Source organism: Scyliorhinus torazame, chromosome 2 (genome assembly GCF_047496885.1).
Source record: "Scyliorhinus torazame isolate Kashiwa2021f chromosome 2, sScyTor2.1, whole genome shotgun sequence".
NCBI lineage: Eukaryota > Metazoa > Chordata > Chondrichthyes > Carcharhiniformes > Scyliorhinidae > Scyliorhinus > Scyliorhinus torazame.
The window spans coordinates 70,919,460-70,946,060 of record NC_092708.1 but is presented as its reverse complement, the minus strand read 5'-3'; the positions used below and the strand labels follow the sequence as shown (position 1 = coordinate 70,946,060).

The window sequence follows — 26,601 nt, the reverse complement described above, 5'->3', positions numbered from 1 at the left end:
GGTGTGGAGGGAAAATCTTATGAGGAAAGGCTGATGGACTTGAGGTTGTTTTCGTTGGAGAGAAGAAGGTTAAGAGGAGACTTAATAGAGGCATACAAAATGATCAGGGGGTTGGATAGGGTGGACAGTGAGAGCCTTCTCCCGCGGATGGATATGGCTGGCACGAGGGGACATAACTTTAAACTGAGGGGTAATAGATATAGGACAGAGGTCAGAGGTAGGTTCTTTATGCAAAAAGTAGTGAGGCCGTGGAATGCCCTACCTGCTACAGTAGTGAACTCGCCAACATTGAGGGCATTTAAAAGTTTATTGGATAAACATATGGATGATAATGGCATAGTGTAGGTTAGATGGCTTTTGTTTCGGTGCAACATCGTGGGCCGAAGGGCCTGTACTGCGCCGTATTGTTCTATGTTCTATGTTCTATGAAAGAGTAGGGCCCATTGGGGTCCAAGGGGGCAATCTGTGGGGGGAGCCAGAGGACATTGGTAGAAATACTTCACATCTGTCATTTCAGCAATGCCTTTCACATGGGAGACTTATAGAGAAAGCAAATACACATGGGATGTCAGAGGGAGGTCATGCCTAACAATTTTGATTGAAATTTATGAGGATGTGACCAGGTGTGTAGATGACGGTAGCTCAGTTGATGTAGTTTATATGGATTTCAGCATGCCTTTCACATGGGAGACTTATAGAGAAAGCAAATGCACATGGGATAGAGTGGTTTCAAAATTGGCTTAGTTGTAGAAGACAGAGGCTGCTTTGGAGACTGGAAGCCAATGTCCAGTGGCATACCACAGGCATCAGTGTTAGGTCCCCTATTATTCGTCATTTATATAAACAACATAGATTACTATGTTGGGGGTAGGATCAGTAAATTTGCGGATGAGACGAAGATTGGCAGGGTGGTTAACAGTGAGGTTGAATGTCTTGGGTTACAGGAAGATATAGATGGGATGGTCAAATGGGCAAATAAGTGGCAGATGGAATTTAACTCTGAAACGTTTGGAGGGAGAAATTTGACAAGGAAGTATTGTAATAATAATCTTTATTATTGCCACAAGTAGGCTTACATTAACACTGCGAGGCATGACAATGGGAAGTTCCGAGGAACAAAGGGACCTTGGCTTGTTTATCCGTAGATCTCTGAAGGCAGGAGGGCAGGTCAAAAGGATGGTGAAAAAGGCATATTGGACACTTGCCTTTATCAATCGAAGCATAGATTACAAAAGCAAGGAGGTCATGTTGGAGTTGTATAGAACTTTGGGGAGGCCACAGATAGAGTACTGTGTGCAATTCTGGTCGCCACATTATATGAAGGGTGTGATTGCACCCACAAAGCTTCAATTGTTATCTGAGACTAACATCTCAGGGATGCCCTGCATGCTGAAGATTTGGCGTAGTCGTTCAATGGTGTCTCTAGTGGTGGTCGCCTGCATTCGGTGGACCTCCATCCACTTGGAGTGGGCATCCACGATAATGAGAAACATCGCCCCCTGGAAAGGGTCCACGTCGTCAATGTGGAGACGGGACCATGGGTGACCTGGCCATTCCCACGGGTGGAGCGGTGACGCTGGGGAAATTTCTGATGCTCTTGGCAAGGCACACAATGCTGGGCCAACCACTCAATGTCGGTGTCGATCCCGGGCCACTAGACATAGCTGCAGGCCAGCACTTTCATCTTCGACACCCCCAGGTGTCCGTTGTGGAGGTCCTGCAGGAGTGGGCTGCACCCGCGTTCTGGAACCACCACACAGGATAACCCCGGCCTCAATGCTTGGTCCCTGGAATTTGGAAGTATAGGCCTTCAAATCGTCCAGCAAATCACGGTGCAGGGCTCCATACTGAATGATGCGGTGGATGTGGGATAATTGAGGGTCCATCTGGGTCCAACCTCAGAAGTAAGATGCTGTGACCAGCGAGGAGTCCGTGAAATAGAGGGTGGCAACGACTTTGTCAGCTGATGCTGGCGTCAGCGGCCTAGTGGGGAGGGAGAGGCAGCTTAATGCATCCATGTGGGGAATATTCGCCCCTGAATGATGTTCCAGCGTGTACTCATATGCGGCCAGCGATAGAGCCCAACGCTGGATCCGAGAAGACACTATGGGGGAACCGTGGCATCCTTCAACAATTCCAACAAGGGCTTATAGTCCGTGAATACCATAAACATATGCCTGTATACATACTGGTGAAATGTTTTACTCCAAAGACGAAGGTCAAACCCTCCTTCTCAATCTGTGCGTAGTTCCTCTCCGTGCCGGCGAGTGTTTTGGATGCAAATGCAATGGGGCGTTCCAAACCATTGTCCTTGTGGTGGGCGAGGATGACCCCAATCCCATAAGGGGATGCATCGTACATCAGAATGAGAGGTTTTGGAGGGGTCAAAATGGGTCAACAACTTGGAGGATAAAAGTTGTTGTTTCACTTCAGAGAAAGCCCCCCACTGTGGCTGGGCCCATTCCCATGGTTGGCCCTTTTTCAACACTCGATGGAGGGGCCCATTCCCATGGTTGGCCCTTTTTCAACACTCGATGGAGGTAGCCAGGCTCGGGGTGAACTTCCCGTAATAGTTCATCAGGCACAGGAAGGCAGCCCTCCTGCCAGATGGCCCGCACCTTGTCCTCAATGGGTGTAGGCCATGGTGGTCTATGCGTGATCTCGGCTGCGTTAAAGACGTATTTCTCCCATTGGAAGCAGATGCCGTCTCCCTTGAAATGCTGCAGGACTTTGGCCAGGTTCTGTAAATGCTCCTAGTCGAAGGAGCCCGTAATCAGGACATCGTCCAGGTATACCACCATTCGGGGCAAGCCCCACAGGATGATCTTCATTACTCTCTGGAAGATTGCACATGCCCAGGAGACCCCAAAAGGCAACCGGGTATCTTCGTATAACCCTTGGTGCATACTTATCATCAGGAAGCGTCGCGAGCTGGGGTCCTAGCCTAGCTGAAGGTATGGGTAACTCATGTCCAGCTTTGTAAAAGTACAACCGCCACTGAGTTTTGCATATAAATCCTCGCTGCGAGGGACTGGGTAACGGTCCAGACGAGAAACACGGTTCACCGTCATATAGTAATCACTGCACTGGCGTACAGAGCCATCAGGCTTCATAATGAGCACGACTGCGGCTGCCCAGTCAGAGAACTGAACGGCCTGTACAATGTCCAAGTGTTCGAATTAATAATCCAATTCGGCATCCACATTAGGCCTCAGAGCATATGGGATTGATCAGCTACAGAAATAGCGCGGCTGTGCCAACGGATCAACGCTAATCTGGGGCACAACCCCCTATATGATGCCCAGGCCTTCCTGGAAAATGTTGGGGCACCGTTCTTGTCCATGTGGGTACATGTGGCAGACCTGCATCCAGACGGAGGTGCCGCAGCCAGTCTCAGCCCAACAAGCTCGGCCCCATTCCATACGCTACACCCAGTGGTAGACTTGCTGACTGCTGCCTATACTTAACCGGGACACAGATGTGCCCGCAATCGCCAATGGCTCCTCGGTAGACATGACCAAACGGGCGCCGGAGTCTCGCAGAGCCAACGACTGGAGGCCCAACCGGACTTGATTGAACATGCAGTGGCTGACCACAGAGACTGCCGCTCTAGCATCGAGTTCCATCTGGATGGAGTGCCCATTCACCTGCAGGGATACTTGGATCGAAGCAACCCGGGCTACGCAGTGTAACTGCTGGTAAGATGTATCTTCATCATCTACATTGTAAGCCCGGTCACATGGGGGCGGTCATGCCCGGCCCAACGGCAGGTGGGAGGGGGGCCTCACTGGGTGTCTGTTGCCTCGGTCTTGGTGACCCACTGTTGCCAGCCTGTACCTGATATCCGGGTCCTCTTGGTCAAAGGAGGCAGCACAGAGGTTCTCCAGGCCTCTGCAGCGTCAGCCTGTGTCACTGCGATAATGGCCCCAAAGTTGGGGGTCCGTTTCTTCGGGTTACAGCAAAGCCGAGTGGCAGCCGGTCGGGTGGCCCAGATTCAGGACCGTCATGCCTTGGAGTTCTTGGACGCCATGCTCAGCACCCTCACGGGAGATGGCTATCTCGCCCCACCCACTGTAGATCAAGGTGGGTTTCTGTTAAAAGCTTTTGTTGTGTTTCCGGACTCCACAGACCAGCCGGTCTCAGCGTTTCATTCAACGTGGCGCCAAACACGCAGGTTTCAGCTAGTTTGTGCAAATGGGCCAAGAAATCGTTCGTCGATTTGCCCTGGGCCTGGGTGGCTGTATGAAACTGGAACCGGTGACTGATTATCGGGGGCTTGAGGTTAAAGTGGTCACCTACAAGGGCTACTAAGGCAACAAAAGACTGCGTACCCGGTGCTTTCGGGTGGGTGACATTTTTAATGATAATGTAGGTTGGTCCACCACACGCCGTAAGTAGTATTATCGTTTGCCATTCGTCCCCAACGATTGTATTTGTCCAAAAAAAATACTGCATGCGTTCGATGTACGAATCATCAATATCTGTGTCATACGGCTCAATTTTCCAATGTGAGGCATCTCTGCTGATGGGTTGGAGGCCTCCTGAGGTCTAACCAAAATGGCCTGGTTGTGCAGCCCTCAGTAACCGACAGCAGCGCCACTTAACCCTCTTCACCATTGTAGAATCCACGCAGGTGAATACATATGGAACGGTATTCTGGATGCAATAATACTGATTAATTCTCCACACACAATAACTCTCCACTCCCCGAAGGGTCTCCTGCCTCGACCTGCACCCAGGTTGTTTTTTTAATACTATGAGGGCTTCCTTGTTAAAAGGTGAAATCTCGCCGCGTTACCGGGGTAGTTCATATTCCGTGGAGGTCACGCGGAACCAAATGGTCCAAACACCGTGACTCTTAGGTGTGGGTCATGTATTCTCTTATATCATTGTGTGGGTGGTACTGTATTCAATCCCATGTTAACCCTTTATGTGCTCGGTGCTTATCCTGCACCTCCCCCAAGTCTTTAGCCAGCTTATCTATAAGTTGTCCCAGTTTACCACATGCATTTACATCATTACTACTCCCGCCTTCTCCCCACCCTTCAAGACTCTGAGTTGATAGGTTGAGGTGATATGGAAGTTTTGTGACCCTTTCATATTTCGGTCTGATTACTGTTGGAGGAGTAGGAAGCTCTGTTGCTGCAAGTGATCTACGTTGATTTGAAGGTTATTCTAGCATCTGGTTGTTTTTTCCTTCTCGTTTCTGGTTCCTCTCTTAATTGTCTTCTATTCAAGGTGTTGTGGTAATCATCTTAGTGGTTGGCCGGTTTAATAAAAGTGGATAAACGTGCTCTGCAATTCATAGTTGAAGTCCAAGTTGAGAGAACCTTTCTTGTTGGAGATCGCAGAAACTTGCAGTTCTGTATATTTTATAACAGTGGTTGGCTTGACATCATCTATCATTTTGGGGAGATTGAAGGCTACACAGGTGCAACATCTCAAAGATTTGTTTGTCGCCATACCTCAGTGATTCCAAAAGCATGCCTATGACCGGAAGTCTGATTCCTTAAAGTCCATAAGTGATGTTTCTGTTGTTCATAGCCATAGGTCCCTCAGTCATAGTTCTTTGCTGATAGGACCATAACAATGGTTCCCATGGACTTCCAGGTGCGGCGATGACCAGCTGAGTCGCACGTTTCGGCAGCTCCCGGTGAAACGGACTTTTGGGCTCTTGATAGGAGCCCCAACGGCAATTTTGACGGCTAAAAACACTGTGCGGTAAACCAGAAGGGAATCCCCCCTGGATACGGATGAAAAAAGGAGAAAGTGGCCGGATTGCAGTGGATCCTTTAGAACAGCGGCAAGGAAGGCAAGCAAAAACCAAGATGGCGTCGGAAGGTGGCAGTTTAACATGGGGCCCTGAACAACAAGAGTTCTTGAAATGCTGTGTGGAAGAGCTCAAAAAGGAAATGAAGAAAGAGCTGTTGGCCCCGATACTACAGGCGATCGAAGGGCTAAAGGAGGAACAAAAGACCCAGGAGCGGGAGCTTCGGGTCGTGAAGGCAAAGGCAGCCGAGAATGAGGACGACATACAGGGCCTGGTGGTGAAGACGGAGATGCATGAGGCACATCAGAAACGATGTGTGGAAAGGTTGGAGGCACTGGAGAACAACGCAAGGAGGAACAACTTGAGGATTCTTGGTCTTCCTGAAGGTGCGGAGGGAGCGGACGTCGGGGCATATGTGAGCACGATGCTGCACTCGTTAATGGGAGCGGAGGCCTCGGCGGGTCGAACCAAGCTGGGGGTTGGCTATATTTGGGGTTGCACAAGAGCCGGGAGTGCAGGAGGCGAGAGAGGCCGATGTTTTGGCCTTTGCGTCCCTAGTAGCCCGGCGCAGGATATTGCTAATGTGGAAAGAAGCCAAGCCCCCGGGGGTGGAGACCTGGATAAATGACATGGCGGGGTTTATAAAGCTAGAGCGGATTAAGTTCGTTCTAAGGGGGTCGGCTCAAGGGTTCACCAGGCGGTGGCAACCGTTTGTCGAATACCTCGCAGAAAGATAGATGGAATGGAAAAAAGAAGGCAGCAGCAGCAGCCCAGGATGGGGGGGGGGGGGGGGGGAGGAGGAACCAGAAGGACTCTCAGGGTTGTTAATATATACTGTATAATATGTATAGGTCGTTGCTACAGATAATTATATATTGGACTGTTAAATTATATTTTTGGAGAGTGTTACTTGTGATAAGGCAGTTGCCAATTAGGGTTAGTTTTCATTTTTGTTATTTATTATTTATTCATTTACTGTTTATAAAATAGGTCATTGTTATTTGTGTTGTTATAATATTGTGTAAAGGATGCACAATGTACTGTGTTGGTTGACCAAAAATTTTCAATAAAATATTTTATAAAAAAAAACAATGGTTCCCATGTCCAATTAGAATTTTGTAAGATGGCCATTAACGAGATGTCCACATTCTAAAATATAAATCCAGGATTTTTGACCTGACCTAAGCATGAATCCTCTTGGGATTTTCTGTGTTTCGTGATGTTTTTCTTTGTACAGCTTCCTGAAGTGCTTTGTACAGCTTTGTGCAGCTTCCAACTCCATCTACAAGTTTGCTGACGACATGACCATACTGGGTCGGATCTTGAATAACGATGAGTCAGAATACAGGAAGGAGATAAAGAACCTAGTGGAGTGGTGCAATGACAACAATCTATCCTAGAATGCCAGCAAAACTAAAGAGCTGGTTATTGACTTCAGGAAGCAAAGTACTGTACACACCCCGTCTGCATCAACAGGGCTGAGGTGGAGATAGTTAACAGCTTCAAATTCCTAGGGGTGCACATCACCAAAAATATGTCCTGGTCCACCCACATCGATGCTACCATCAAGAAAGCACAACAGCGCCGATACTTCCTCAGGAAACTAAGGAAATTCGGCATGTCCACACTGACTCTTACCAATTTTTACAGATGCATCATAGAAAGTATCCTATCTGGCTGCATCACAACCTGGTATGGCAACTGCTCGGCCCAAGACTGCAAGAATTGTGAGCATAGTGGTTAGCACTATGGTTTCACAGCGCCAGGGTCCCAGGTTCGATTCCTGGCTTCGGTCACTGTCTGTACAGAGTCTGCAGGTTCTCCCTGTGTCTGCGTGGGTTTCCTCCGGATGCTCCGGTTTCCTCCCACAATCCCGAAAGACGTGCTGTTAGGTTATTTGGACATTCTGAATTCTCCCTCCGTGTACCCAAACAGGCGCTGGAATGTGGCGACTAGGGGCTTTTCACGGTAACTTCATTGCAGTGTTATGTAAGCCTACTTGTGACAATAAAGAATATTATTATTATTATGTACAGTAGCAGCAGAGTGATGCATTACAGGAGCTCACCAAGGTTCCTCAGACAGTACCTTCCAAAATCCATGACCAATAACATTTAAAAGGACAAGGTCAGCAGACACATGGAAACATCACCCCCTGGAAGTTCCCCTCCAAGCCACTCTCCATCTTTCTTTTGAAATATTATACATTCCTTCACTGTCACTGGGTCAAAATCCTGGAACATCTTCCCTAATACCACTGTGAGTGGTACACCACATAGGAACATAGGAGCAGAAGTAGGCAATTCAGCACTCCGAGCCTGCACCGCATTCAATCAGATCATGACTGATCTTTTCCTGGTCTCAAAGCCACCTCCCTACCTCTTCCCCATATCCTTTTAAAATCAGAAATATACCTATCTCCCTCTTGAAACCATTTAATGATTCGGACTCTGTCGCACTATGGGGCAACAAATGGCGTGTTCAACAAATTCCGCCTCTGAGAGAAGTAGTACCTCCTCATCTCAGTTTTAAATCTACTGCCTCTCAACCTATATCTGTGACCTCTTGTTCTAGATTGCCCACAAGGGGGAATATTTGGTCTACATTTACTTTATCAGTGCCTTTTAGTATTTTGTGTACCCCGTTCAGATCCCCTCTCATCCTTATAAATTCCAGTGAGTATAAATACAAGCTGTTTAATCTATCCCAATACGTCAACCCCTTCATCCCTGGAATGCCACCACATCCTTCCTCAAATAAGGAGACCAAAACTGGACACAATACTCCAGATGTGGTCTCACCAACGCCCTATACAATTGCAACTTCTCTACTTTTATACTCCAATCCTTATGCAATAAATGCTACCATTCCATTTGCCTTTCCTATTACATTTTGTACCTGCATACAGACTTTCTGTGATTCATGAACAAAGACACCCAGATCCCTCTGCCCAGGCGCATCTTGAATCTGCTTTTCATTTGATAATAATTTGCCTGACTATTTTTTCGGCCAAAATAGATGACCTCACACATATCCACATTAAATTCCATTTGCCAAATTCTGGCCCAATCTCCTAGCCTATCTATATCTATCTGTAAAAACTGTATCTCCTCTTCACTGCCTGCTTTCACACCTATTTCAGTATTTAGTATTTGTGTGGTTAGGTGATGAGTAATGTGTTAGGGTAAGACTTAATTTTTTAAAACTCTGTATTTAACAATAGGGAGAATTTATTTGGAAAAAGAAAAGTGACAGTTCGATGTGGTTTTGCGAATACTGTCGGCATGTTGTATTGCAAATGTTGTAAGGGAAATGATAACAGACGAAAGGGATTTGAAGGAAGTTTGTCAGAAAGATATTTTCTCATGTACACCAGGGGCTGGCAGACATACATGGTTCAGGACAATGTTAGACATTAATGTGAGGAAGTCAGGAATAGAAGAAGGATCAATTGAACCTTTTAAATTAATGAAGCAAGGGAATCAGTGGGTGGTACATGATATCATAATTTACCATTCCGATGAGAAACGGTAAGCAATTTGGATGGCAGAAAAATGGGACACTTAACAGCCAGTGATGGACAGAAGACCTTTTTGGTTACTGATGGACTGAGTTGTGTGCTGTTTCTCAGGGACATGAGGAAGTTTCTATGGTGCTGCTACCCCAAGGAAGAAAATGCTTTGGAGGTAGTGGAACACACGGATATAGCTATTGTTTTACCTTCCTGAGCGGCTGTGGCTATGGTACACGGTAATTGGACTTGAGGAAAGAACGAAAAAAGACAATAGTCTGTGATGTGGATACATTTACGAATTGATTTCGGTGCACAATATAAAATCACAAAACATATACATACAAATGAGAAAGATCGGGGATAAATGTTAGTCAGCACAATTAGATGGGGAGATAATTGACCAAATGATATAGTTATGTTTCAAATGTCAAAGCGGGGTGTTATTGAAAATATGGAAAGATGTGTCATTTGAAACATGGAAGTCTGGCACTATCTGGTCTGAGAGAAACATGAGAGGATACAGGGAAAGATCACACAAAGGATTGTAAAATGCAGATATCCTTGGTCAAGCAAGCTTAGCAAACACACAGGATTTTGAAAGAAGCCAAAAAACAATGGCTCACACCTTCATTGAAAGTAACTATCTTAGTAAGCATCTGGAAAAGCAGGGATGATAGTTTCAGTTGAGCTAGATGATAAATGTCAACCTTTGAAGTTATAACCAAGTGGATTTTTAGCATACAGCTAAAAGCAATGTTTCACACCTTCGTTCAAAATTACCTATCTTAGTAAACAGCTGGAAAGGAAAGGATAAGGTTCAGTTGAATTCTAAGTGTGAAATTTTGCTAATACCAGGTAAATGAAAGAAAACTGGAGACTATCAGTCTACGAGAAACATAATTCAAAGCCAAAATCAAAGTCAAAATTATGAGCCGAGGACACAATTGGAAAATAAAACTATAGAAATGACAGGAACCAAACCAAAAGTAACACCTCTTGAAGACAAAGCATTTTTGAATATCGCAAAGGACACGATGTAATCAGATCTATGAGATGAGGTTATGTCAAAATGAATACTTAGTTGGATTAGAATGTTTAGATCAAAGATATTTTTTACAATCAAAGAAAATGTAGAGTTACTTTACAATAAAGTCATAAAAACTAGATAACTGTTAGAAAAACATATAAACCCAAAGAAAGGGGACAGCCAGCAGAGCCAGCTCTCATAGCTCGGTCCATGGGAAAGATAGGACACAGCAACTGAGCTCATCAGCGAATACATCTAAAGAAGACCAGATTTTAAAAAGAAGATTGATTGTCAAGTTGGGCCTGAAGGTCCCTTCAACCAACCAGAAGGATCCAGAAGCAAGATCATTTTACTTTTCTGTAAAGACAGTGATTGCATCTTTTAAAAAGAAAAAATATATAATAATAAAATAACTTAAAAGTTTTAACCTGAAACAGTGGTTGTTAGCCCACTTTATTTACTTAGCAACGCAGGACCCAGGATATCAATGCTACTGAGGGGTAAGTAGGTAAAATTCTTCGGTGAAGGTATGGGTTATACCGGGGGATAACTTGAAAATATAGTTTGACCTGAATAGCACCAACTGAAGCCTGCATCGGAGTCGGGGAGTGAGAATCCCTGGTCACCATTTAGAATATCGACCCTTTTTTGGTATAGGGAGAATTCTAAGAATAGTCCACTCCCAACCCCCTGCGATCTCACCTTCTGGATCAATCTTTTATGCAGCACCTTGTCAAACGCCTTCTGGAAGCCGAGATATACCACATCCACAGGTTCCCCATTATCCATCTAGTTGGTTACGGATTGCAGCCGTTCAAGAAGGCAGCTCACTGCCACCTTCTCAAGGGCAATTAGGGCTGGGCAATAAGTGAAGTGTCTGAAGTGTCCTTGTTTCTGTGCGGTTTCACTTAATAATAATAACAATCTTTATTGTCACAAGTAGGCTTACATTAACACTGCAATAAAGTTACTGTGAAAAGCCCCGAGTCGCCACATTCCGGCGCCTGTTCGGGTACACAGACGGAAAATTTCAGAATGCCCAAATTACTTAATAGCCTGTCTTTCAGGACTTGTGGGAGGAAACATGAGCACCCGGAGGAAACCCACGCAGACACGGGTAGAACATGCAGACTCCGTACAGACAGTGACCCAAGTCGGGAATCAAACCTGGATCCCTGGCGTTGTGAAGCCATAGTGCTAACCACTATGCTACCATGCTGTCCACTAACTAGTCAGTGGGGTTTTCCTGGGTCTGCGCTGAAAACAACTTTCAGATTGCCTGACGATCTGGATGGCTTTGTTAAGGTTTTCCCTCACTTGAAGCATGTCTGAGAGTGTGTCGTCCACCACTTCTACACCTATTCTATTTCAGATTAGCTCACTTATCTGCTCACTGTAATCACAGTCTTCTGCCATTTGTACAGCTATTAATGAAGACATCAAAAGGTTCTCTTGGCTGCTGGGCACAATTATCAAACTTGGACCATGCAAGGATTTTGTTATTTCTGAGGTTAAAAAAAGTTTTGGATGATTTTAAGACTTCATCAAATTTTGCTGATGATTTATTCATTGCATGTCTAGCTGTAATATCATCAGCTATCAAACCTACTGAATAAAGCAGTGAGTTAACTTAGGTTTCCCAAACTTTCCTGGCCAAAGAACCCAAAGTGACCTCCCAAGAGCATCAAGGAACCCCAAACATTCTTATCATGTTAATGACATGTTTTAGCCCCATCACATGAATCCCTTCCAAAAGCCCCTCTCAAATAAATCCCCTCCCAAAACCCGCCTCTCTTGAAGACGCTGCCAAAGACCCCTCCCATGGCCTCCCTCACATGAACCCCTCCTAAAGCCCCTCCCATGAGTCCTCCACCAAAACCACCTCCCATGAATCCCCTCCCATGAATCGCCTCCCAAAGCCCCTTGCCATGGCTCCCCTCCTAGCATTTTGTTTATTTAACAGGATTTACTTTTTTTTAAAATGCGTTCTCAGGATGAGATTGTCTCTGCCAAGGTAACAATTTCTCTTCCTTAGTAAGATAACATCTCTGCTGCTCATCCGCCACTGCCGCTCTTTCACCACATAGGTCGCTCATCCACTCGCTCTGCCACTTTTATGGCCAGCAACAGGAAAACAAATCAAATTGGCGAATGAGAGCCCAGCCTCTTTCAGCATCAGCTACTGAGAGGTGAGCCTTTAAGAAGCCATTGCTCAGAGAGAGCGGACTCTGATTGGTCAATTTGATTTTATGCTTTTCTTTGATTTGTGCCCATTGCTCTCTCTCAGATCTTTGCTTCTTCACTTTAGTTCACAAACTTTTTGGGGGTGTTTTGTGAGGGCCACGAAGAATCCAGCACGAGTTTTAAGGATACAAAGTAATAACATTTTTTTACAATAACATATATATATATAACAGCAGCAGCAACTTCCTTTGCTGCACACTCCTTCCTGCTGGTTCCTAAACTGGCCAGCTTTATTTATACTAGGAGTTTACTAATGGTTTCTCCGCCCGCCTCATTGGGGAAGCTCATACTCCCACAGGATTGTGGGATTGTCATTAGTCCCCAGCCAATGGTAAGTAGGCAGGTTATAACATCCCTCCCCCCCCAAAGTCCAAGGAATCCACCGAAGACCCTGGCGAAGGAGGGCGTCGGACTCGTTTTGCCGCAGGCCGGACACCATTTGCACGCGGCGCTGGATCAGGCGGCGTGTAACGAGACGGAGACCGGCGCTTCCGTGATGAACGGCGCAACGGTTGTACATCCACAGCCCGTGGACCCGAGGATTCCCCCTCTGATGCATCCTGTGTCTCCATCTCAGAGTCAGAGTCTGCTGCCTCCGTCATGTCAGCGTCTCTATCTCCATTCGGTTCTGTAACGACCTGCGCTGGCTTCGAGTGAGGCACCAGTGGAAGATTGTGAGGACTACCTTCCCTTGTCTCTGGTCTCTGCGGCTGTAGAAATGAGCTCCGGGGGTGGGGAATCTTTTGAGGGGATAGTCTTCTGGACCGAACGTGGTCTACATGTTTGCGCTGGAGACGACCCTGGGCTTGCACCTGGTAAGATATAGGGCCCGTTTGGCGAAAGATTACACCAGGAACCCACTGGGCACCACCAGCAAAATTCCGAACGAACACTGGGTCACCGGGCGCAAACTGCCGAATCGGCCGATGCCGAGAAAATCCCTGTCCCTGCCGTTCTTGTGTGCGGCATACTTTTGCGCCAATGTCCGGGAAAACCATACTAAGGCAGGTGCGAAGTCTCCGGCCCATTAGGAATTCTGCGGGAGCTACCCCAGTCACCACATGGGGGGTGGTCCTATACGTAAACAAAAAGCGAGCCAGTCTCGTGTCCATCGATCCGGAAGACTGCTTCTTTAGGCCTCTTTTGAATGTCTGCACTGCGCTCTCTGCCAACCCATTTGAAGCCGGGTGGTAAGGGGCAGTGCGGATATGGCGTATGCCGTTCATCTTCGTGAACCTCGCAAACTCCTCACTCGTGAATGGAGTGCCATTATCCGTGACCAGCATCTCGGGGAGGCCATGCGTACTAAACGACAAACACATCTTTTCTATTGTTGCGCAGGACGTTGTCCCCTGCATCTTATGCACCTATAGCCATTTAGACTGGGCGTCAATTAATAGAAGGAACATGGATCCTTGAAAAGGGCCTGCGAAATCTGCATGCAAGCGTGCCCAAGGCCGCCCTGGCCATTCCCAGTGATGTAGGGGCGCGGCCGGCGGAAGCTTCTGATGCTCCTGGCAAATGGAACAGTTTTGGGCCACCTTCTCAATGTCGGTGTCGAGGCCTGGCCACCAGACATAACTCCGGGCCAACATTTTCATTTTAGTCACACCTGGATGCCCATTGTGCAAGTCTGTTAGTATCAGCTCCTGGCCTTTTTCCGGGACAATCACACGCGTCCCCCACAAGAGGATGCCGTCTTCCACGGTGAATTCTGACAGCTTGGAGGAAAATGCCTGCAACTCGCCTGGGAGCTGTCTATGCTGCCCACTATACAGGACTATGTGCCGAACCTTTGACAGGACTGGCTCCGTCTGGTCCACTCACGGATCTGTGATGCCGTGACAGGCAAGGTGTCCATAAAATTTAGGGTTGCGACCACCTCACCGGTCGTGGGGGTCGACATGGTGCCGGTCGATAAAGGCAATCGGCTCAGTGCGTCGGCATTTGCTATCTGCGTACCTGGTTTGTGCTCCAGAGAATACTCGTATGCAGCAAGCAACAAAGCCCAGCGCTGGATCCGTGCGGAAGCAATGGGCGGTATTGGCTTATCCTCTCTGAAAAGTCCCAGCAGAGGCTTATGATCAGTCACGATAGTGAAATGGCGGCCATACACGTACTGGTGGAAGCGTTTCACCGCAAAAACCACTGCCAGGCCCTCCTTCTCGATCTGCGCATACTTTTTCTCCGCTGCAGTCAATGTGCGGGAGGCGAAAGCTATCGGTCGCTCAGCCCCGTTCTCCATCTTGTGGGGCAGGACGGCCCCAATACCATACGGGGATACATCCCATCTTCGTCGCCAGTTTTGTGAGGGCCACGAAGAATCCAGCACGAGTTTTAAGGATACAAAGTAATAACATTTATTTACAATAACATATATATATATAACAGCAGCAGCAACTTCCCTTGCTGCACACTCCTTCCTGCTGGTTCCTAAACTGGCCAGCTTTATTTATACTAGGAGTTTACTAATGGTTTCTCCGCCCCCCTCATTGGGGAAGCTCATACTCCCACAGGATTGTGGGATTGTCATTAGTCCCCAGCCAATGGTAAGTAGGCAGGTTATAACAGGGTGTTAAAAAGAAATGCTGCCTTTTAGTCATTTGACTTCTGTGGAACATAAGAACATAAGAACTAGGAGCAGGAATAGGAAATTCAGCCCCTTTGTGTCTGTTACACCATTCAATACGATCATGGCTGAAGTTGAAATTGATTCGGACGAGTGGCTTAAAATGATTAAAATGTTTAAACTGCAGGTTCAGCTTTTCTTAAAATCCAAGATGGCACTGCTGTACACTTCTTCACAATGGGTTTTCCTCATGCTTGCCAGTTTTGGTGGGCTCCCGCAGTTATGGCATTTGCGATCATAGCTTTTCAGCAATGGCTGCCTGGATCGAATGGTTAGTCTTTAATGCTTTACTGCAAAGTTCTCGGGTCTTGGAAGGATCAAATCCTGGCTTTTGCTGGATGTTTTAAGCTGCATGCTCAGTTGCGATTAATTTTTAATTAATTAATTTTGTTCGGAGCGAGATCGGCCACCACGTGTTCAGGTGTCAACTCAGGAATTCTCAGGCTGCGATTTCTGATCTGTTGTAGGGTTTCAAAGTATAAACCCTTACAAACTCTAAGGTCCAAATGTTTAATTTCTAATAATAGGATCTTCAGTTGAGCTTGACTAGTAATGACTATTATTTGTGTATTAGCAGAATTTATTAAGTAAAATGTAAATATATTTAACAAAAGTTAGTGAAGACCGCCTGGATACTCTATCCATAAAGACCCAGGATTCCTTGAATGCTGACAGCGCAGTTAAAGTCCGTTTTCTTCAATCTCCAAAGTATTGATGAACTTCTCAGAAGAAGTATGCCATGAAGTGATGATAAAACTGTGCCAACAAGTGCACTAATTTTCTAACTATCAGCACTCCCTTTTTTGGAAATGGTCCAAATTCAATCCTCCTATTGGCCATAAGATACAAATCATCGCATAAGAACTAGGAGCAGGGGTAGGCCATCTGGGCCCTTGAGCCTGCTCCACCATTCAGTGAGATCATGGCTGATCTTTTGTGGACTCAGCTCCACTTTCCGGCCCGAACACCATAACCCTTAATCCCTTTATTCTTCAAAAAACTATCTATCTTTATCTTAAAAACATTTAATGAAGGAGCCTCTACTGCTTCACTGGGCAAGGAATTCCATAGATTCACAACCCTTTGGGTGAAGAAGTTCCTCCTAAACTCAGTCCTAAATCTACTTCCCCTTATTTTGAGGCTATTCCCCCTAGTTCTGCTTTCACCCGCCAGTGGAACCAACCTGCCCGCATCTATCCTATCTATTCCCTTCATAATTTTATATGTTTCTATAAGATCCCCCCTCATCCTTCTAAATTCCAACGAGTACAGTCCCAGTCTACTCAACCTCTCCTCGTAATCCAACCCCTTCAGCTCTGGGATTAACCTAGTGAATCTCCTCTGCACACCCTCCAGTGCCAGAACGTCCTTTCTCAAGTAAGGAGATCAAAACTGAACACCATACTCCAGGTGTGGCCTCACTAACACCTGATACAATTGCAGCAGAACCTCCCTAGTCTTAAACTCCATCCCTCTAGCAATGAAGGACAAAATTCCATTTGCCTTCTTAATCACCTGTTGCACCTGCAAACCAACTTTTTGCGACTCATGCACTAGCACACCCAGGTCTCTCTGCACAGTAGCATGTTTTAATATTTTATCAATTAAATAATAATCCCTTTTGCTGTTATTCCTACCAAAATGGATAACCTCACATTTGTCAACATTGTATTCCATCTGCCAGACCCTAGCCCATTCACTTAGCCTATCCAAATCCCTCTGCAGACTTCCAGTATCCTCTGCACTTTTTGCTTTACCATTCATCTTAGTGTCGTCTGCAAACTTGGACACATTGCCCTTGGTCCCCAACTCCAAATCATCTATGTGAATTGTGAACAATTGTGGGCCCAACACTGATCCCTGAGGGACACCACTAGCGACTGATTGCCAACCAGAGAAACACCCATTAATCCCCACTCTTTGCCTTCTATTAATTAACCAATCCTCTATCCATGCTACTACTTTCCCCTTAATGCCATGCATCGTTATCTTATGCAGCAACCTTTTGTGTGGCACCTTGTCAAAGGCTTTCTGGAAATCCACATATACCACACCCATTGGCTCCCCGTTATCTACCGCACTGGTAATGTCCTCAAAAAATTCCACTAAATTAGTTGGGCACGACCTGCCCTTTATGAACCCATGCTGCGTCTGCCCAATGGGACAATTTCCATCCAGATGCCTCGCTATTTCTTCCTTGATGATAGATTCCAGCATCTTCCCTACTACCGAAGTTAAGCTCACTGGCCTATAATTACCCGCTTTCTGCCTACCTCCTTTTTTAAACAGTGGTGTCACGTTTGCTAATTTCCAATCCGCCGGAACCACCCCAGAGTCTAGTGAATTTTGGTAAATTACCACTAGTGCATTTGCAATTTCCCTAGCCATCTCTTTTAGCACTCTGGGATGCATTCCATCAGGGCCAGGAGACTTGTCTACCTTTAGCCCCATTAGCTTGCCCATCACTACCTCCTTAGTGATAACAAGGGGCTGTTTAGCACAGGGCTAAATCGCTGGCTTTGAAAGCAGACCAAGGCAGGCCAGCAGCACGGTTCAATTCCTGTACCAGCCTCCCCGAACAGGCGCCGGAATGTGGCGACTAGGGGCTTTTCACAGTAACTTCATTTGAAGTCTACGTGTGACAATAAGCGATTTTCATTTCATTTTCATTTCACAATCCTCTCAAGGTGCTCACCTGTCATAGCCTCATTTCCATCAGTCACTGGCATGATATTTGTGTCTTCCACTGTGAAGACCGACCCAAAAAACCTGTTCAGTTCCTCAGCCATTTCCTCATCCCCCATTATTAAATCTCCCTTTTCATCCTCTAAAGGATCAATATTTACCTTAGCCACTCTTTTTTGTTTTATATATTTGTAGAAACGTTTACTATCTGTTTTTATATTCTGAGCAACTTTACTCTCATAATCTATCTTACTCTTCTTTATAGCTTTTTTAGTAGCTTTCTGTTGCCCCCTAAAGATTTCCCAGTCCTCTAGTCTCCCACTAATCTTTGCTACTTTGTATGCTTTTTCCTTCAATTTGATACTCTCCCTTATTTCCTTAGATATCCACGGTCGATTTTCCCTCCTTCTACCATCCTTCCTTTTTGTTGGTATAAACCTTTGCTGAGCACTGTGAAAAATCGCTTGGAAGATTCTCCACTGTTCCTCAACTGTTTCACCATAAAGTCTTAGCTCCCAGTCTACCTTAGCTAGTTCTTCTCTCATCCCATTGTAATCTCCTTTGTTTAAGCACAAAACACTAGTGCTTGATTTTACCTTCTCACCCTCCATCTGTATTTTAAATTCCACCATATTGTGATCGCTCCTTCCGAGAGGATCCATAACTTTGAGATCCTGAATCAATCCTGTCTCATTACACAGGACCAGATCTAGGAACGCTTGTTCCCTCGTAGGTTCCATGACATACTGTTCTAGGAAACTATCGCGGATATATTCTATAAACTCCTCCTCAAGACTGCCTTGACCGACCTGGTTAAACCAATCGACATGTAGATTAAAATCCCCCATGATAACTGCTGTACCATTTCTACATGCATCCGTTATTTCTTTGTTTATTGCCTGCCCCACCATAATGTTACTATTTGGTGGCCTATAGACTACTCCTATCAGTGACTTTTTCGCCTTACTATTCCTGATTTCCACCCAAATGGATTCAACCTTATCCTCCATAGCACCAATGTCATCCCTTACTATTGCCCGGATGTCATCCTTAATTAACAGAGCTTCACCACCTCCCTTACCATCCGCTCTGTCCTTCCGAATAGTTTGATACCTTCGGATATTTAACTCCCAGTCGTGACCATCCTTTAACCATGTTTCAGTAATGGCCACTAAATCATTGTCATTCACGATGATTTGCACCATCAACTCATTTACCTTATTCCGAATACTACGGGCATTCAAGTAAAGTACACTTATGTTTTTTTTTTACCTCTGTTCTGAATCTTAACACCTCGATCAGTAACCTCTCCTAAATTATATTTCCTCTTAACTTTTCTCCTAATTTTCCTTGTCGTTGAACCCATATCTTCATGTAACAACCTGCCGCGTCGCTTACCATTAATGTTTTTACTTCCAGTTTTATGCCTTTTAATATTCCTGGTCCTATTCACTGAGCTCCCCTCAGTCACTGTACCTTGTACTGTCGCCTTTTTTGATTTTTGACTATGGCTTCTCTGCCTTACACTTTCCCCCTTACTGCCTTTTGTTTCTGTCCCTGATTTACTACCTTCCAACTTCCTGCATCGGTTCCCATCCCCCTGCCACATTAGTTTAAACTCTCCCCAACAGCTCTAGAAAACACCCCCCTTAGGACATCGGTTCCAGTCCTGCCGAGGTGCAGACCGTCCGGTTTGTACTGGTCCCATCTCCCCCAGAACCGGTTCCAATGTCCCAGGAATTTGAATCCCTCCCTCTTGCACCATCTCTCGAGCCACGCATTCATCCTATCTATCCTGACATTCCTACTCTGACTAGCTCGTGGCACTGGTAGCAATCCTGAGATTACTACCTTTGAGGTCCTACTTTTAGTTTAACTCTTAACTCCCTGAATTCAGCTTGTAGGACCTCGTCCCGTTTTTTACCTATATCGTTGGTGCCTATGAGCACCACGACAGCTGGCTGTTCACCCTCCTCCCCCCCCCCCCCCCCCCCAGAATGTCCTGCAGCCACTCCAAGACATCCTTGCCCTTGCACAAGGGAGGTAACTTGCCATCCTGGACTCTCGATTGCGTCCGCAGAACCACCTGTCTATTCCCCTTACGATTGAGTCCCCTATCACTATAGCCCTGCCATTCTTCTTCCTGCCCAGCTGTGCAGCAGAGCCAGCCACGGTGCCATGAACCTGGCTGCTGCTGCCTTCCCCTGGTGAGCCATCTCCCTCAACAGTATCCAAAGCGGTATATCTGTTTTGCAGGGAGATGACCGCAGGGGACACCTGCACTGCCTTCCTACTCTTGCTCTGTCTTTTGGTCACCCATTTTCTATCTCCCTTAGTACCTTTCACCTGCGGTTTGACCAACTCGCTAAACATGCTATCCATGACGTCCTCAGCATCGGGGATGCTCCAAAGTGAGTCCATCCGCAGCTCCAGAGCCATCAAGCGGTCTAACAGGAGCTGCAACTGGACACACTTCTTGCACGTGAAGGAGCCAGGGACAGTGGGCGTGTCCCTGAGCTCCCACATCGCACACGAGGAGCATGACACCGGTCTGAGATCTCCTGCCATGTCTTAAACCATCAGTTAACTTCAACAACTACAATTTGCCCCCCACAAAAAAAAACAACGAAGAAAAAAATATATATATACCAATGAAAAGAAAAAGAAAACAGAAAAACTACTTACCAGTCAATTACCAGGGATAAAAAGCACTTCCTCCCCACCAAGCTTCGAATTTCCACCGAGATTCAAATTTCCAAACTCACTCTTTGCTGTCTCACTCTAGCTGTGTCTTCTCTGGCTCACTGGGAGAACTCCTCATCTCATGTCACCCCAACTTTGCAACACCTGCTTTATGGATTGTAAACTGTGATGCAGTTCCATCAGTTACTCCCTCAGACCCCAGAAGAATTTGTTGCGATATGGTTCATGACTTAGAATCCCTACATTTGGCCCATCGAGTCTGCACCGACCCTCCGAAAGAGCACCTCACCTAGACCCATTCCCCTGCCCTATCCTCGTAACTCTACCTAACCTTTGGATACTAAGGGGCAATTTAGCACGGCCAATCCACCTAACTTGCACATCGTTGGATTGTGGAAGGAAACCAGAGCACCCGGAGGATATCCACGCAGACACCTTGTCGAACAATTGGCATGTTTCCTCTTGATAACAGTCATAAATAAAGACACATTCTCTTGCCAACATATTTAACCCAAGCCCCACACTAAAGCTACTAAAATCAACAGTTAAGATCACCTGCTATCATAATATCAGAGAATAAAGGGTTCCTACTGTTTCAGATCAATTAAAGCAATGCAAATAAAAGCAAATTACTGTGGATGCTGTAATCTGAAACAAAAACAGAAAATACTGGACAATCGCAGCAGGTCTGACAGCATCTGTGGAGAGAGAAGGGAGCTAACAGTTCGAGTCTGGATGACTTTGACAAAGCTTTGACTTTGATGATTGTCCAGTATTTTCTGTTTTTGTTAAAGCAATGCAAAGTTTGTTTTAACAGTATCATCTTAAGTTTCACTGTTTTAACCATTCCTTCAAACATGTTTAAAAACAAACACATACTGGTATTTTTGCAGTTAAAACAGCTTCAGGTTACAACCAAAATTACCTTGACTGTTAATTGCTCAACAGAAAGTCCATCTATCCATTTGAAAAGTGGCCAACTCCAAATTTCATATACACTAATCCACCTTTTGCAAAACTCCATGAACTTTTTTATTATCACTTTCATTGTTATCAGGACTTGCGTTGTCCAGTAATTTTACATTTTTAGCTAATCCCTGCTAGGTCTGCTGATTCTGAACATTCTGGGTATTGAAGCTGGACTTCCACTGGATTCAATGGTGTCTTCTGCTGCAGTGAAGAATTTAATTTTATTATGAAGTGCTTCAAGAGGTTGGTCTGAGACATATCAACTCCATACACCCAGAATACATTGATCTACTCCAATTTGCATACCGCCACAACCGGTCGACAGCAGACACCATCTCCCTGGACCTACACTCATCCCTGGAGCATCTCGACAACAAGGAATCTTACATCAGACTCCTATTCATTAACTACAGCTCCGCCTTCAACACCATAATCCCAGACAAGCTCATATCAAAGCTCGAAAACCTAGGCCCTGGCTCCTCCCTCTACAACTGGATCCTCGACTTCCTGACCCACAGACCACAATCAGCAAGGATTAAACAACAACACCTCCTCCACGACTGTCCTCAATACTAGCCCCCTACTATACTCCCTATACACACATGACTGTGTGGCAAACTTTAGCTCCAACTCCTTCTACAGATTTGCTGATGGCACAACCGTAGTGGGTCGGATATCGAACAACAATGAGAGTACAGGATGGAGATAGAGAACCTAGTTGAAGTGGTGTAATAAAAACAATCTCTCCGTCAATGTCAGCAAAAACTAAAGAGCTGGTCATTGACTTCAGGAAGGAAAGCATCATAAATACTCCTGACTACATCAATGGTGCCGAGGTGGAGATGGTTAATAGCTTCAAATTCCTAGGTGTGCACATCACCAAAAATCTGTCCTGGTCCACCCAAGAAAGCACAACAGTGCCTACAATTCCTCAGGAAACTAAGGAAATTAGGCATGTCCACATTGACTCTTACCAATTTTTACAGATGCACCATAGAAAGCATCCTACAATAAAAAGATTATCTGGGGGCATCACAGCCTGGTATGGCAACTGCTCGGCACAAGACCATAAGAAATGACAGAAACTCATGAACACAGCCCAGTCCATCATGCAAAACTGCCTGCGTCTATTGACTCTGTCTCCACATCCCGCTGCCTTGGGAAAGCCGGCAGCATATTCAAAGACCCCTTCCACCCGGGTTATCCACTCTTCCAACTTCTTCCATCGGGCAGGAGATACAAAAGTCTGAGAACACGCACAAACAGACTCAAAAACAGCTTCTTCCCCATTGTTATCAGACTCCTGAATGACTCTCTTATGGACTGAACTGACCTCCACATATCATCTTTACTGAGTAGTACTGCACTCCGTATGTTTATTTTCATGTACAGAATTATCTGACTGGATTGTACGCCGAACAATACTTTTCACTGTCCCTCGGTACACGTGACAATGAAACAAATCCAATGCAATTTCTGCCTTCACCTTCCAAGCCTTTCTTTAGAGCTTTTTTCTGCCAATTTACTTCCGGGTCATTGCTTCTTCAGCTTCTTTGATTTTTTTCTTTAGTTTTCCAGGATTTTAATTTTCTTCTACATTGTCTTGTAAGGTGTTGGACATACTTTGGTTGTTCTTATTAAGGCATTCATAGTCTTAGGTAGTACAACAGTAAGTGTTTATTGACTACTGGAAACTATAAGTATAGATCCAGTAAAGATCCAAGCTTGGAGCTGTCTCCATGCTTGCCTCTACACACTACAGGCTGGATTCTTCTGCCCCGCCTACCACAAGAATGCCATGGACGAGTCACGGACAATGGAGCAGTCCATTGGCCTCGGGCGGGATTCTCTGGTCACCGGGCGGACAGGCCAGAATTCTACACTGACACCCAGGTGTGGGTCATGTGTTCTCTTACATCATTGTGTGGATGGGACTGTATTCAGTCCCATGTTAACCATTTATGTGCCAGACCCTTTTGTGCCAGACAATTGCTACCTCCGGGAGTGTTTGAATTGAACAGGTATAGATTCATTTCAATTAGGCCAACATATGAGGGAGAAGGGAATAGAAGATTAGAATGACAGATTTACATGAGGAAAGATGGGAGGAGGCTGGAGTTGAGCATAAACACTGGCACGGATGTATTGGGCCGAATTGCCTGTTTTTGTGATGTATATCCTATGTAATCTATGTAATCGTCCAGTCATTTTCAAACTCAGGGTCACGACCCCCTCAGCCGGATGTAGCAGTACGCAGGTCCAGAGCCTAGTGGGGCAGACCACCTCCTCCGTACATCAGCGCGCTGTCCCAGGAACAGATTTTAAAAAAAATTGATGGGAGTCTTCCCGCCAGAAGCGGCGGCAGAGAGCAGGTAACATGCCTGGTACACTGATTCACATGCTCTGGGCATGAAATTTACTGAGGAGAGCTTCCTCAGTTTTGCAGCTGCCAGCAAGCAAGCAACAGGACTATGTGAAGAACTGAAGTTGGAGTTTTTTGGACTCAGGAAGAGAGGGCCAGAGACACAAGCAGGCCAGGGTCTCACAATTGAATCTGATGGAGAGAGCTTTGCTGGAGAGTCCATAGCAGGGCAAAACAGTGCTGGTGTGAGCTACAGGACCACTGATGAACAACCCATACGGAAATGTAACATTGAATGGCAAAGCAAGTGAGATCGTGAGGATCAAGCAGGATCACCTGTGGCATTAAAGGTAAGCGAAAATGGTGGGTTGCAAAGTTCGGGTGGGGTAGGTCGCAAGGTTTGGGTGGCCTGGGTCGCGAAGGTTGGCCGGTGTGGGTCCCATAGGTCGGTTGGCAAAGATGGGTTGGTAAAAAAGTTGGTTAAAAAAGTTTGAAAAACACTAATAGTCACTTCTAAAACTGGCATTAGACCACTGACACTGCATGCTAAATTCAGTTACCGAACCTTTACTTGGAAGCACCAACACCCCCGGCTGGTAGGAATTCACAAAGATTACGGTTTGATTTTGACGATTCTGATTTAGAATAAGACTTCCAAAGTTAGCGTTTCAAAAAAGTAAAAAGCCGCAACTGTTAAATCTTACAAATCAAACCACTGACCTTATTTATATGTTTTTGTTGTGTGTAACAACCGTTGACGATCCTAACATGGCAAAGCCAAAGTTCAAGTCAAGGGTCGAATAACCATGTGGAGTCCGACGAACTCATAAAGAATAAAATCAGTAACGGTATTTTCTGTACATTTGATCTTGAAAAGTGCAAAGGCCGCCCTATTTCAGAATCGAGAAGGCGCGCTGCGGCGCTCTGTCCTGAGGACTCGGTGTTGCTCTGTCTGGAGGTTTATAGTTTACAGCCTAGTTGTCAGTAGCAACAGTTAAAGCTGAAACAAGGATAAGGTTTCACAGAGCAAACGGACAAAAGCTTTTCAGGAAAAAAAACACGCCAAAAGGATCTTATAAAGAGATTAGTGCGAAGGTTCAATTTTGGACATTGTTTGGGAATTGACTAAGCGAATTGACAGTATCCACCACACGCATCGCACGCAAGGTTTGGCTGCACTTCCCACGCAAAAGGAAAATGTATTGTTCCAAAAGCAAAATATTTTGGTGATAATTACACAAAAAAGGAAGTTGAGCTCTTGTTCCTCAAAATCATATCCTGGTTACCAGTCATAAGATGAAGTATGAAAAAGCAATGAAAGCATCCTACAATACGAATTCTATAAATCTGGTAAACTTGAGAGGAAATGATTGGCTAATATGTGGAAGTATATTTTCTTTTATTAAGTTCCCTATTGCCCCATATATAGTCGTTGCTAGTGAAGCTATTGTCACTGTTCAGTGGGGCAATTTTCAAAAATACTATTTTGATTGAATCCCAGCTGAGTGTAAATCACCTGTCCATTATGAATTTGGTTGCTGTGATCAATATTGGAAAATTTATGTCAAGTACGCAGTCTTAGTGCTGTTCTGGCTTATTTTCTACCATTCACAAGAATGATTCCAGGTTAAACAATGTAGCTGTGAGGATAGATTGGGCCTGTTTTCCTTGGAGAAAAGAAGGCTGAAAGGAGACTTGAGAGAGGCACTCAAGATCCTGGGACATATGGGGCAAAATTCTCCGTTATCGGAGGAAAGTCCGCCGATCGGCGCAAAAAACGGCGCAAATCCGACTTGCATCACATCGGAAAAATGGGTCGAAAGTCTCCGGCCCGAAACGGGCTAGCAGCGATGTTACGGGATCCACGCTTGCGCAGTGGTTCACGCCGTGCAGCGTCATACGCGCCGCACGGCGTGACGGCTCATAAGGCCCCGCTGCTTCCCCCCACCCGACCGGAACACCCGACCGCAACACCCGACTGGATGGCTGGCCGCCGCTCAGCCCCGAGGTTCGAGTCACGGGATGTGGAGGCGCTCCTGGATGCGGTGGAGCAGAGGAGGGACGCCCTGTATCCCGGGCACGGCCGCAGAGTTGCCCCACGCCACAGCCGGCGTCTGTGGAGGGAAGTGGCAGAGGCCGTCACCGCTGCGGCCCTGACACCACGGACAGGCACCCAGTGCCACAAGAAGGTGAACGACCTCGTCAGAGCAGGCAGGGTGAGCCTCCCCATATCCCCCCTCCCCCCTCCCCATATCCCCCTCCCCATATCCCCCCTCCCCCCTTCCCCCATATCCCCCCTCCCCCATATCCCCCCTCCCCCATATCCCCCTCATATCCCCCCCCCCCATATCCCCCCTTCCCCCATATCCCCCCTTCCCCCATATCCCTCCTTCCCCCATATCCCCCCTCCCCCATATCCCCCCTTCCCCCATATCCCCCCTCCCCCACATCCCCCCTCCCCCATATCCCCCCTCCCCCTCCCCATATCCGCCCTTCCCCCATATCCCCCCTCCCCCATATCCCCCCTCCCCCATATCCCCCATATCCCCCCTCCCCCATATCCCCCCTCCCCCATATCCCCCATATCCCCAAGTGAATCCAGCCCTAACCTTAACCTCTGCAATGCACGCGCAACCGATGGCGTGCATTCATATACCTGCCTAACAGTGTTGCCTTTTACCCCTGCCACCCCCCCCCC

The 26,601-nt window shown here is 46.2% G+C and overlaps 1 protein-coding gene across 1 annotated transcript in view; it reads right to left on the bottom strand.

The window, feature by feature from the left end:
• map3k19 (mitogen-activated protein kinase kinase kinase 19) overlaps positions 1–24,845 on the bottom strand; it is a 257,278-nt gene extending 232,433 nt beyond the window's left edge. The window contains exon 1 of the mRNA XM_072472572.1: positions 24,624–24,845. The gene's annotated coding sequence lies outside the window, so the exon portion shown is untranslated. The remainder of the gene's footprint in view (positions 1–24,623) is intronic.
• Positions 24,846–26,601: the final 1,756 nt, after the last annotated feature.